Genomic DNA, 14,192 nt, shown 5'->3' on the forward strand with positions numbered 1-14,192 from the left:
CATGTTTCACCTCCGCCACTGTAATTATTGCTATCTCTACTGCCATTAAAAGTCGTTAGCTAATTAGCTACACTGCAAGGCGGTAACATCAAATGATCTCCCGCAATATTCTGAGCCCTGGGATTCATTTTCTTTTTCACAGTAGGAGGTCTAACCAGCGTTGTGCTAGCTAACTCATCACTAGATTTTGTGTGACATGATACATATTACTTTGTAGCCCATTTCCACTACGTCCTATCAATAGGAGCAGTATTTGCCATCATAGGAGGCTTTGTCCACTGATTCTCCTTATTTTCAGGTTACAGACTTAATGGAGCCTATGCTGAAATTCACTTCACCATTATATTTATAGGTATAAATTTAACCTTCTTCCCACAGTACTTCCTTGTCCTATCTGGTATACCTGGATGTTATTCTGATTATCCTCATGTGATCACCACATGAAATATTATCTCATCTGTAGGCTCATTTATTTCAATAACAGCAGTTATATTAACAATCTTTATAATCCGAGAAGCCTTTGCTTCAAAACGAAAAGTTCTAACAACTGAATAATCATCTCCTAATTTAGAATGACTACGGCTGTCCACCACATGGACCACACATTTGAAGAACAAATCTACGTTAAACTCTAGACAAAAAGTGAAGGAATTGAACCTCCAAAAACTGGTTTCAAACCAGTCCCATAACCTCTATGGCTTTCTCTATAAGGTATTAGTAAAATCATTACATAACTTTGTCAAAGTTAAATTATAGGTTAGATCTTGTATGTCTTAATGATACTTCCAGTTCTATTAGGCCTTCAAGACGCTACTTCCCCTATTATAGAAGAGCTACTTACTTTCCATGACCACGCTCTTATAATTATTTTCCTAATTAGTTCCCTTGTCCTATATATTATTTCCCTAATACTCACAACAAAATTAACTCACAGTAACACCATAGATGCCCAAGAAATCGAAACTGTCTGAACTATTTTGCCTGCCATTATCTTGATCTTAATTGCCCTCCCATCCCTATGTATTCTGTATCAAACAGATGAGAGACTCTGTATCAGACAGATGAGATTAACAACACTTCTTTTACTGTCAAAACAATTGGCCACCAATGATATTGAAGCTACGAATATACAGACTATGAAGAATTAGCCTTCGGTTCTTAATACAGTCCCAAGAGCAGACCTAAAGCCAGGGGAATTTTGACTCCTAGAAGTTGATAACTGAACAATTCTACCAATAGAATTTCCCGAATGTATATGAATCTCATCCAAAGACATCTTGCATTCATGAACTAGCCCCTCATTTAGCCTCAAAACAGATGCAATTCCCGGACACTTACATCAAACTACCTTGACGGCTACTCTAACAGGCCTTTACTACGGACTGTGCTAAGAAATTTGTGTATCAAATCAGTTTTATACCGACTGTCCTAGAACTACCTCCTTAAAATACTTTGAAGCCTGATCCACATCCATGCTATAACATGACTGTCAAGCTACTTAGCATTAACCTTTAAGTTAAAGACCAAGAGGACCTACACCTCTCTGCAGTGAATGCTTCAACTAGACACTGCCACATGATCTACTGTTATCCTATCAATAATCATAACTTTAATCTTCATTATTCAGCTACAATTATCAAATTACATTTACTATATACCTCCTATACCACATATAATCAAGGCACCAAAACATAAAACCCCCTGAGAATAAAAATGAATGAAAATCTGTTTACCTCCTTTACTACCCCCAGGATTCTAGGTCTACCTGCAGTAGTATTAATCATTTTATTTCCCACTATACTATTTTCACCTTCTAATTATCTAATTAGCAATTGATTGAGTTCCATTCAACAATGATTAGTTCATCTCGTACTAAAACACATGACAACTATACATAACATTGAAGGACAAACCTGGTCTCTTATACTGATGTCCCTAAGTCTCTTTATTGCCTCAAGAAATCTACTTGGGCTTCTACCCCATTGATTAACACCAACTACCCAATTATCAATAAAGCTAGGTATAACAAACCCATTATGGGCAGGCACAGTAATTACAGGCTTCTGCTTTAAAACGATAAACTCCTTAGCTCACTTTTTACCACAGGCACACCTATGCTACTTATCCCTGTACTAGTAATCATTAAAACTATTAGCCTATCCATTCAACCAATGGCATTAGCTGTGAGATTAACACCCAACATTACAGCTGGCCACCTACTAATACATTTAATCAGAGAAGCCACACTACTACTATCAACTATTAATTTGTCCACAGCTCCAGCCACTCTCATTCTTTTGATCCCATTGACCATTCTCAGCCTCATCGTAGCCCTTATTCAGGCTTACGTCTTTACACTTCTTTATCTATATGACAGCACATAATGCCCCACCAGACACATGCCTATGATATAGTCAAACCCACCGCTGACTACTAACAGGAGCTCTTTCAGCTCTCATAATAACATCTGGCCTGGCCATATGGCTTATCTTTAGCTCTCTTATTCTTTTAACCCTAGGCACATTAACCAACACACTAACTATATATCAATGATGACATGATATTATGCGTGAAAGTACATTTCAAGGCAACCATACAACAATCGTCCAAAAAGGCCTCCGATATGGAATAATTTGATTTATTGTCTCAGAAATATTCTTCTTTGCCGGTTTCTTCTGGGCATTCTACCACTGTAGCCCCAATTCCAGAATTAGGAGGACATTGACCCCCAACAGGCATTTTCCCCCTCAACCCCATAGAAGTTCCCCTCCTAATACATCTGTATTACTTGCATGAGGAGTCTCAATTACTTGAGCTCACCACACTCTAATAGAAGGTAATCGAAAGCTGATAATTCAATCACTATCCATCACAATTACCTTAGGAATTTACTTTACCCTACTACAAATCATCTCAGAATGCTTCAAAGCCCCGTTTACTATCTCTGATGGAATCTATGGCTCAACATTCTTCATAGCCATACGCTTTCATGGACTTCATGTTATTATGGGGTCAACATTTCTTACTATCTGCCTCCTCCGCCAATTAAAATTCCACTTTACATCCAAACACCACTTCGGCTTTGAAGCCGCCACCTGGTGTTGACATTTCATAGATGTAGTATGGCTGTTTTTATATATCTCTATCTACTGATGAGGATCCTACTCTCTTGGTATAATCAGTACATTGACTTCCAATTAATTAGTTTTGAGAATACCTAAAAGAGAGTAATTAAGCTGACACTAGCCCTAGTTACTGACACCCTACTGGCCCTATTACTAATTATGATTACATTGTGACTCCCACAACTTAATATTTATATAGAAAAATCCAGCCCCTATGAATGTGGATTTGATCCAATAACCGTCCACCCACTTCCCCTTTTCCATAAAATTGTTCCTAGTAGTCATCACTTTTCTTTGATGTAGAAGAATCAAAAATCGCTCTGCTACTACCCCTGCCATGAGCCATTCAAACAGAGAACTTAACACTAATTGTTAGCACAGCCCTTATACTAGTTGCCATTTTAATCCTAGGCTGGACTTATGAATGAACTCAAAAAGGATTACATTGAGTTGAATTGTTAGATAGTTTAAGTCAAAAATAAATGATTTTGACTCATTAGATTATGATAGACCATATTTACCAAATACCCTCTATTTATGTCAATATTATATTAGCATACACCATGTCATTACTGGGAGTATTGGTCTATCGATCCCACCTAATATCATCCTTATTATGCCTGGAAGATATACTATTGTCAGTATTTATTATAATTACTCTTATGACTTTAAATATACATTTTGCTCTAGCATCCATGATACCCACCATCCTCCAAGTATTCGCTGCCTGTGAAGCCGCAGTGGGCCTTGCCTTACTAGTTTCAATCTCCAATACACATGGTATAGATTATGTACAAAATCTAAATTTACTTCAATGCTAAAAATTATTATTCCAACAGTTATATTGCTACCAATGACATGATTCTCTAAAACTACTTCAATCTGAATTTGCATGACTACCTACAGCCTACTCATCAGCCTCATTACCCTACTATATTTTAACCAGTTTAGTGATAACTTATACAACTTCTCATTAATTTTCTTTTCTGACCTGCTGACAACACCCCTTCTAATCTTAACAGCTTGACTACTAACCCTTATAATCCTAGCAAGCCAATATCACCTGTCCAATAAATCACTCCTGTGAAAAAAGCTCTCTATCACTGTATTAATAGTGACTTGTATGAATGGACACACGAGGATTCAGCTGTCTCTTACTTTTAATCAGTGAAATGGACCTATCTGTGAAGAAGCGGATATAGATAAATAAGACGATAAGAACCTATGGAGCTTCATTTTATTAATGCAAATAGAAATTCAAAAAGCCTATAAGCCCTAGCCTGCATCAAAAAGTTTGGTTAGGATGACCTCGGAGTGTGATTCCACCTCTGAGCAGCCTAAACTAAAACTGTACTATTCTAAGCGAATCAATATATATTGATCCAATAATTTGATCAATGGAATTAGTTACCCTAGGGATAACAGTGCAATCCTATTCTAGAGTTCGATCTCCTCACCTTGTGATCATCCCACCTCGGCCTTCCGAAACGCTGAGATTACAGGCGTGAGCAACCGCGCCCTGCCAAACATATACATATTTTTAACAATCCTCTTGCTGTTCCTAAACAGTATGGCATTACAAGTATTTATACAGCATTTACATTGTATTAGGCATTCAAAGTAATCTAGACATAAAGTATTCAGGAGGATAGGTTTAGGTTACATGCAAATCCCACACCATTTACTAATAAGAGCCTGGAACATCTTAGGATCTTGGTATCTCAGGGAGTCCTGGACCCAATCTTCAATGGCTATTGAGGGAAAACTTTATAAATCCAGCATGTTTACATTTACTATGTCTCAGTTTGTAGTGGAGCTAACTTATTAGACATATTGGGCAGAGCTCAAGTAGACAAGGAAAACTGTCCACTGGCCTTTTTTTCCTTTTCATTGGCTCAAATAAAAACAAGAGAAAGAAATTCTCACTTTTTCTTTTTAAAATTTTCAGAAATATGGATTCATACAGCCTGCAAGCCTTCCAGAATGAGATCATTTGCTCCATTTGCATGAATTACTTCATAGACCCGGTCACCATTGACTGTGGGCACAGCTTTTGCAGGCCCTGCCTCTGCCTCTGCTGGGAAGAAAGCAGAGCACCAGTGCGCTGCCCTGAGTGCAGAGAAATCTCAGCGAAGCCCGACTTCAACACCAATGTTACACTCAAAAAGCTGGCTTCCCTAGCCAGACAGACCAGACCTCAGAACATCAACAACTCACACAATATCTGTGTGCTCCATGAGGAGACTAAGGAGCTCTTCTGTAAGGTTGACAAGAGATTGCTCTGTGGGCCCTGCTCTGAGTCACCAGAGCACATGGCTCACAGCCATGTGAAAGACGAAAAAGTGTTTGCGTCTATTTAGCATACTTTCTTAGCCGTTTAACCAAGATAATATTATTCTATTGATTCTCCTAGAGATACTTTATTTATTTCTTCTCTTCACCTGTCAGAATTTATGTTATTTTGTCACCAAGAATTACTTATAATTGAAATAAATCAAAGAGAGACCACTAAGAACATTGTCAATCATTAATCCAGAAATCTTGAACTTCCTGAGTTGTTTATCCCTAAGAGAAGTTATTTATCTGCCAGACGCGGTGGCTCATGCCTGTAACCCCAGCACTTTGGGAAGCTGAGGTAGACGGATCACGAGGTCAGGAGATAGAGACCATCCAGGCCAACATGGTGAAATCCCATGTTTACTAAAAATACAAAAAAATTAGCCGGGGGCTGTGGCAGGCGCCTGTAGTCCCAGCTACTGGGGAGGCTGAGGCGGGAGAATGGGGTGAACCCGGGAGGCGGAGCTTGCTGTGAGCAGAGATCAGGCCACTGCACTCCAGCCTGGGCCACAGAGAAAGACACTGTCTCAAAAAAAAAAAAAAAAAAAGTTATATATCAATAGCCTCGTTGCAGATTTTTTTAATACAAGAATTTTGACTCTTTTATAGTACAGAAAGAAAAAATTGATAAAGAGGATAACTTGGAAAAAATAATCTAACAAAACAAACACATTCTTGACTAGCCCTCTATTTCTGTACTAAATTTAGGAGACATGTAAATGGCAGTTTTCTTCAGTGAAATAAGACAGACACACAGAGAAAAATACTTCATGGACCCACTCATATTTGAAATCTATTTTTAAAAGTTCAATACAATAAAAAAGGTGGTTACATTGATGGGAAGAAAATAGGTAAACGAAGGACAAAAGTTGTAAAGGTGCAGTAATGTAGAATAAATGAATCTGATGCACAACCTGTAGGTATATTCGATAATCTTGTATTGTTTTTGGGAGATACTCTGAGGGACTAGATTTTTGATGTTCTTATCATAAAGAAGCACAGCTAAGTGATATGATAGATTTGTTAATTTTCTTCATTATAGTAATGACTTCATTATGTATACGTATCTCAAAACAACATATTGTGCACCTTGAAAATATAAAATAAAACAAACTTAAAAATAAAGGTAATTTTGTTATTGCACATAAGCTGAAAATAAGGGAGGACTGGGTCAGTAATAACACTGCTTTGCTGACTTAAGAGAAGTCTAATAAAATACTTTTAGTTGGGAAACTATCTGTATTTAAAAAAAAATTGATCTTAGGCTGGTGACACTGGCCATACTTATAATCCCAGGGCTTTGGAAGATCAAGGCAGAAAAATCACTTGAGACCAGAAGTTTGAGATCAGCCTGGGCAACATAGTAAGACCTTATCTCTACCAAAAAAAGAAAAAGAAAATTAGCCTTGCGTGGTGGTGTGTACCTGTTGTCCCAGCTACTCAGGAGGCTGAGTTGGGAGGATTGCTTGAGTCCAGGAGTATAAGACTGCAGTGAGTCCTGATTGTGCTATTACACTCCAGCCTGGGTGACAGAGTGAGAATTTGTCTCAAAAACAGCAACTCATTATTTTATGTAGCCATTTTACCTGAAAGGTATAATTATTTCTTCTACAATTAATAAATCTGCATATGTCTAAGCCAGCTATATCAGGTAGAGAGCTAGGGCTTCTCTGGGGACGCAGAAGCGAGAAGCAGGGAGCTTGGCGCGCCACTGGCTCTCCCTGAGGGTGCCCTGGATCCCCGCCCACGCCTCCCGCAGCCTGCATGGTGCTGCTGGCTGGGACCCGGCCACAGGGTGGCAGGGCGCTCTGCAAGCAGTCCCCACCCCTAGGCGCACAGGTCGAGGAGGATCGCGCTTACTACAAAGAGTTCCGGAACTTCTTCAGTCTGCCGGACACCCACCCACAGCATCGCCTCTGCCTTTTTTTTTTTTTTCTTTTTTTTTTCTTTTTTTTTTTTTTTTTTTTTTGAGGGAGTCTTGCTCTGTCACCCAGGCTGGAATGCAGTAGCTTGATCTCTACTCACTGCAAGCTGCACCTCTCGGGTTCATGCCATTCTCCTGCCTTAGCCTCCGGAGTAGTTGGGACTACAGGCGCCCGCCACCACGCCTGGCTAATTTTTTGTATTTTTAGTAGAGTCAGGATTTCACTCTGTTAGCTAGGATGATCGCCCGACCTCGTGATCCGCCCGCCTTGGCCTCCCAAAGTTCTGGGATTACAGGCGTGAGCCACTGGCCCCGGCTGGACAATTCTTTCTACCCTTTCCAGGATGAGGAGGGGTACCCCGTCCGGGGCGTGGAGAGCGTACCGGAGGGCGTCCTGGAGGCGTGGGGCTGCTGTGGACGCTGGTGCAGCGTGGGGTGAGTACTGAGAAGGCGCAGGAGGCTGACCACAATGGCTGGACCGGCCTTAATGTGGTCTGCTACCACGGCTTTGTGGATATACCCTGGTGGCCTTAGATGAGTGCTCCCACACTGAGGTCAACTGACAGGACAGGGAGGGGAACACAGCCCTAATCATAGCTGCACAGGCAGGAGCTGCCCCTGGCCCCATGGGCACAGTTGCCTTAGACACTGCCTCTCAGCCTTGCGCTTTCTGCGTCAGCATCACTTGGGCTGATTCATTTGAGCTTTAACACAGATCTGGTGGAAACACAGGCTGCCAGGCCCTGCCCCTGGAGTCTTTCTTTGAATAGGCCTGGGGTGGGGCCCAAGAATGAGCAGAAGAACAGGTTTCCAGGTGAGGTTGATGCTGCTGGCCCAGGGATCCCACCTTGAGGGCAGAGGGCTTTGAGGTTTTCATGACTGATGACGGCCAGGAACCCTGCTCAGTAGACATTGAAGACCCGCAGAGTCACAGATCCCAGGAGAGATATCGTCAGAGGGGCATAGAAGCATCACGGAACTGAAGTGAAAATGAAGAAAGGAGCTGAGCATCTGTTTCATCACGTTCCTATGCTGTTTTACTAAAGACACTGTTCTGGCCCAGTCAGGGCAAGCTATCATCACCAACGACTTGTTGAACTATGTCCTGGGTCTTGACCTTGAAGGAGGGACGCGTTCGGGTTGAAAGCCGCCATGCCTGGTCGATCGCATCCCAGCCCTGAGCTAGCAGGGGCGGGTGTCCACCAGCGGGCCCCCTTGGTGGGATGTCGCTAAAGGAGTGGCCACTTACACGTGCACCTCATGCAGAGGCTCCAGGAGCGTCCCTGCCTGTAGCGGTTCAGGGAAAAGTACCAGCTTGAGCGCTCTCTGCTCCTCTAGAGGGTGCGGAAGCGGGAGGTCTCCAAGAACTGCCTGCAGAAGCTCAAGGACTGGGAGCTGTCCGCGCTGACGCCCCGCTCCGTGCGCGGCCCGGAGGACTTGGGCGCCCTGGACCACATGGGCAGGATGATCACCAGCCTCTAACAGCCCCGCCGTGGCCATCGCGTGCCTGACAGTGTGCCCCGAGAGCACTTTGCGTGCGGAAGAGGACGGCTGGTGGTGCAGGAAATCCTGGCAGCGCGGCGGGGGGTGGGGGAAGGGGCAGGCACAGGAGGCAGGGAAGAGGAAGGCGCAGAGCAGCCCAAGAGGCCTGGCCCAGCGGCCGCGGGCTCCCAGGAGGGCTCCGCAAGAGCCGGTCTCCCACCTGCCCCGCTGCAGGGGTCCTGGGGCTCCGCCACCCCCGCCCGGCGGAAGGCCAGCATCTGCACCTGCAGCGCTTTCAGCCGAGCTCAAATTTTTCATTTCTTTCACATTTAGTAATTTTCTAACAAGTTATATTTTTCTTTTCGGACTCTATCTTTTCTTTAACCCCTCTTTTTTTTAAATTGCTTCTCAATTGTTTTACCCGTTTATTGTCTATTTTTCTACAAACCCCAGTCATTTTCTGTTGAAACCTCTTATCTATTAGAGTGGAGAGAAATATGTTAGAAAAAGGAAGGGGACAATGTTGTACATGGGCTGATGTACTAGATATTGCGCTGTCTCTATGCACACATTTTTCCTAATCTCCACTGAAAATATGCAATATGTCCCAAGTTTACATATGAGCACATAAAAGCTAAGCAATCTTTCCTTTTTTTTTTTTTTTTTTTTTTTTTTTTTTGACACTGAGTCTTGCTCTGTCGCCCAGGGTGGAGTGCAGTGGCATGATCTCTGCTCACTGCAAGCTCTGCCTCCCAGGTTCACTACATTCTCCTGCCTCACCCTCCTCAGTAGCTGGGACTGCAGGTGCCCACCACTACACCCGGCTAATTTTTTGTATTTTTTGTAGAGACGGGGTTTCACCGTGTTAGCCAGGATGGTCTCGATCTCCTGACTTCGTGATCCGCCCGCCTCAGCCTCCCAAAGTGCTGGGTTTACAGGCGTGAGCCACCGCGCCTGGCCATAAGCAATCTTTTTATGGTCCTATTTCCTGTATGGGATGGATTCAGGAATCAATCTCATGTCCTCAACTCCAGAAATCCTCAAATCTCTTAAGGTATTGTCTCACCTAGAGCCACAGAAACACATATAATTTCTTCTGTGCTTGTGTGTTCAGGTGAGGTTCAGTCTACATTCTGAGGTTTCTTTCTCTGATGAATGAAACATTGAGTTCTTGAGTATTGCTGCATTATCAGTAGCCTATAAAAATCGGAATCAAATAGGTTTTCTTCCTTAAGAAAATAATGGAGGCAGCAATTACACACAGCAGCGTAGGGGGTAGATTTCAATCACGTTTTTTTCTTTTTCTATTCTTTTTTTCTTTTCTTAGAGACAGAGTCTCACTCTGTCACCCAGGCTATAGTGCAGTTGCTGGATCATAATTATTGCAGCATCAACCGCCTAGTCTAAGCGATCCTCAACCTCGGCCTCCTGAGTAGCTCTGACTACAGGCAGGTACCCCCACTCCAGGTCAGTTTTTAAATTGTTTGTGGAGATATTGTCTTCTCAGGCTGTTCCATCTGGTCTCAAACTCCTGGACTCAAACAATCCTCTTGCTTCAACCTTCCAAGGCACCGGGATTACACGTGTGAGCCACTGTTCCCAGCCTCAAAGTATTTTCATGGCAAAGAGTTAACAGAATATTTTCTTCTCTAGATGCAGTAGACACAAGATTCTTGTCTTTTATTCTTCCCATATCTGGCTGAGTATCCTATTCTCAGACATTACATTGCCAAATTTGTTTTCCAGTCAGCTTTCCAGCACAGTATAGAAAAATGAGTACTGTGGAGTAGAGTTTTCACATTCTTTCCTGACCCCTGCCAGTTCTAATAGTGCTCATAGACTTAGCCATTATCCCTCACTGGAATCCATTGTTGTTTATAAACAAGAGTAAGTGTTGTTTATTAAATTTCCAAGGAATAGGGCAGAATGTAAGGTTAGCATGTCTTGTGCTTTTACCTACCCTAAGCCCAAAGGATCATGAGTACTACATACAGAAATCTTTCCTCCTTAACCCTGTCACATTCTACTTGGATGCTGTGGAGAAATAAACCCAGTGTATCCCCTTCTGCTATACAAAATGTTAATATTTGGCTAAAAATGATGTTTGTAAAATTTCATCCACAGATTTCAGTCACATTTTCAAATAAATGCATCATAAAACCATGTAATACAAGTTGACTGTTATTCACAATGTTAGAGCAGAAGAATTTCAGGTTTTGGATATTTGTGGATTGCGGAATATTTGCATATGCATAATAAGATATCTTGTGTATCAACCCAAGTGTAAACACAAAATTTATGTTTCATGTACACCTTATTCAGATAGGCTGAAGATAATCTTAGACAATATTTTAAATAATTTTATTCATGAAGCAAAGTGTGTGTACACATGCCATTTTATTTCCTTTTGTGAGTGCTCTTCCTTGGGGACATCTGGGTGGACATAGAAAGATATATTGCAACTGAAGGGGCTGGGAGAGACTTTGGTCCACTGAGAACAGTTTTGACCGTAACTGCTCACATGAGGTCATGTGTGGGATATTTCACTTTTGGTGACATTTCAGAGCTCAAAACATTTGAGATTTTGGAGTATTTTGGATTTTTAGATTTTTTGATTAGTGGTGCTCAACCTGTGTGGTATTTCATATTTTTGTTCTCTAGGTAGGAATGGAATTTGCATTTTTGTTTTCACTTGTATTACACACTTTTTTCCAACTCAAATTCTTTATGCATATTAGTTAGATCTCTTCAAATTTTGATGAAAATTCTCATTACATCAATTACTATTTTCAAAAAATTGTTATAATAAATCGATTAAATACCATGATAATCCACAGTTAAAAAATAAACATAAATTCATGTTCATGTATTAGAATTGGGTTTTTTTCCCAAATGATGAGCATTAATGAAATAGTATGCCTTAAAAACCTTTTTCTAAATATATTTGAGAATATTGTTTGAAAGTAAAAAATTGAAAAAGACTGAGCATGCCATAATAAATGACATTTGTGCTTAAGAAGACTATCTTTTTCAGAGATTATTTATAAAATAAAAGTACACATTTCTAATATTCCTTGTCCCAGTTAAGAGTTTGTTACTGATGAGTTACTTATGATGTTGAAAGTTGTTAGGCTAACAGGATGCACTGGTAATAGTACACTGTCAAGCTGAACTTTCCCGATTTAAATGCTATCTCACCATTCCTGTGCTGTACGTTTTTATTAGAATTCTAGTAGTATGTACTTTATATTGTGGCCTAAATAACAAGAACACACAAAAATGATTTCACACTGTGTATGCTGATGTATTTTAAAGTATGTGAAAAATATTGTAGGTGTCAGCAAGTACAACAGTGCTTCGTACATAGAAAGGGACCAATTAATGCTAAGTAAATGCTATTAGTTACTTAAGAACGTTGTATTACATAAATACATCCAAATCAATTATTATTTCATTGGTAATATGATAGCAAGGCTAGATGCAGAGTTAAGGAGAATATTGAGCAAGAATGGGTTAGGAGGGTGTGAGGAGTAGGCCCCGGAGAAAGTGAATACCAATAGTTTGCTGAGTCAAAGTTGAAAGCACCCATAGGCTAAATAGATACCTCCCATTATGACCCAGTTCAGCAAAATATTTGAATCTTCCGTGGTTTTCATAATTCCTGGAGTTTAGAAAATGCTTTAGAGAAGTGATTGAGCTACTATAGTTTTATATTCATTTATTTATTGTATTTGGTGATTTGAGAATTTCTCTAAGTCACTAGAGATAGAGCTTCAGAATACTAATCTCAGGTTACAAATTAATTTTTCAATTTTATACCCTTAAACCAGTCCCCAAAGATCACCCCACTGTTAAGTAATAGTAAATTATCTTCAATGTCATTTAAGTTCACCAGTTTCTTGTGAAGTATTTTTAACTTTAAAAAGTTTAAAAACACAAAAAACTATTCTTTAAAACAAAACAAGTATAAATCAAGTTCTTAAAAACCAATCCAGGCTGGGCATGGTGACTTAACCTCAACACTTGGGGAAGCCAAGGTGGGCGGATCCCTTGAGGTCAGGAGTTGGAGACACGTCTGACCAACATGGCAAAACCCTGTATCTAATAAAAATACAAAAATTAGGCTGGCATAGTTGCACTGACCTGTAGTCCCAGCTACCCAGGAGGCTGTGGCAGGAGAATCTCCTGAACCTGGGAGGCAGAGGATGAAGTGAACTCAGATTGTGCCACTGCAATTCAGCCTGCGCAAGAGAGCGAGACAACATTTCCAAAAAAAAAAAAAAAAAAGCTTCAACTCTTTAAAAATCATGGAAAATATAGTATTGTAGATAAAAGTAGAAAACAAAATTGTTGTTCATGTATGTTAGGTTTTAATAAAGTTATTAAAAAGTAATTACAAAGTCACTTTATGTGGACTTAAAAAAGTAACATCAGGCCGCTGTGGTGGCTCACACCTGTAATCTCAGCACTTTGGGAGGCCGAGGTTGGCGAATTACCTGTGATCAGGAGTTTGAGACCAGCCTGGCAAGCATGGAGAAATCCCCTTCTTCTCAAAATAAAAAAATTAGCTGGGCATGGTGGCAGGCACCTGTAATACCAGCAGGAGATTTGCTTGAACCCCGGGGGTGGAGGTTGCAGTAAGCCGAGATTCTGCCACTTCACTCCAGCCTGGGTGAAAGAGCCAGACTCCATCTCAAAAGTAAAAAAAAAAAAAAAGTAACATTGTATAATGACATCAGACATCCGATTTACTTATCTATCATTGGAATGTATTTGTTGAAGTTTTTTTTAATTTTAATTGATAAAGCAATTATAAAATTAAATAGAGCCAATCAAAAGGACTAGGTTTTGCCTTTGAAACTGCAGAAACCTAATCTTCAAGAGTGTATCCATGCATAGTTTAAATTTTTCAAAAAATACATACATAAAAAGAACATAGGGAAGTGTTTTAAGAAAAGTTTGTAACTTTGGAAATTCTACACAGTGTATATGGAACAAGGTTCTGTCTTTCACATTTTTTAAAAAAATAGAAACCCTCAGTGTTGGCCATCAGGATGCCAAGATATATCCAGTGAATGCTCAATTATAAAGCATCTAGCCTGGCTCACTTTGAAAACTTGTCTTCTAAAATTGTCTTCCTGGGGCCTTTAATACTTGAGTCTAATTTAGAGTTTTAGAAACGATTGAGTTTAAAGAAAGTAAATTCCAATCTACCCTTCTTTTTAAAACTGAAGTAGGCTTAGGACTTTCTTCCTAAAATGTATAAACATTATTATTCAAGCCTGTCATCCCAGCACATTGAGAGGTGGACACAGGAAAGGAGT

General features: G+C 40.5%; 1 pseudogene; it reads left to right on the plus strand.

The window, feature by feature from the left end:
• The first annotated feature begins 8,538 nt into the window (after positions 1 to 8,538).
• On the plus strand, positions 8,539 to 9,201 carry LOC144334583 (ankyrin repeat domain-containing protein 33B pseudogene; annotated as a pseudogene).
• The last annotated feature ends 4,991 nt before the right edge of the window (positions 9,202 to 14,192 follow it).

Source organism: Macaca mulatta, chromosome 14, assembly GCF_049350105.2.
Source record: "Macaca mulatta isolate MMU2019108-1 chromosome 14, T2T-MMU8v2.0, whole genome shotgun sequence".
Lineage (NCBI taxonomy): Eukaryota > Metazoa > Chordata > Mammalia > Primates > Cercopithecidae > Macaca > Macaca mulatta.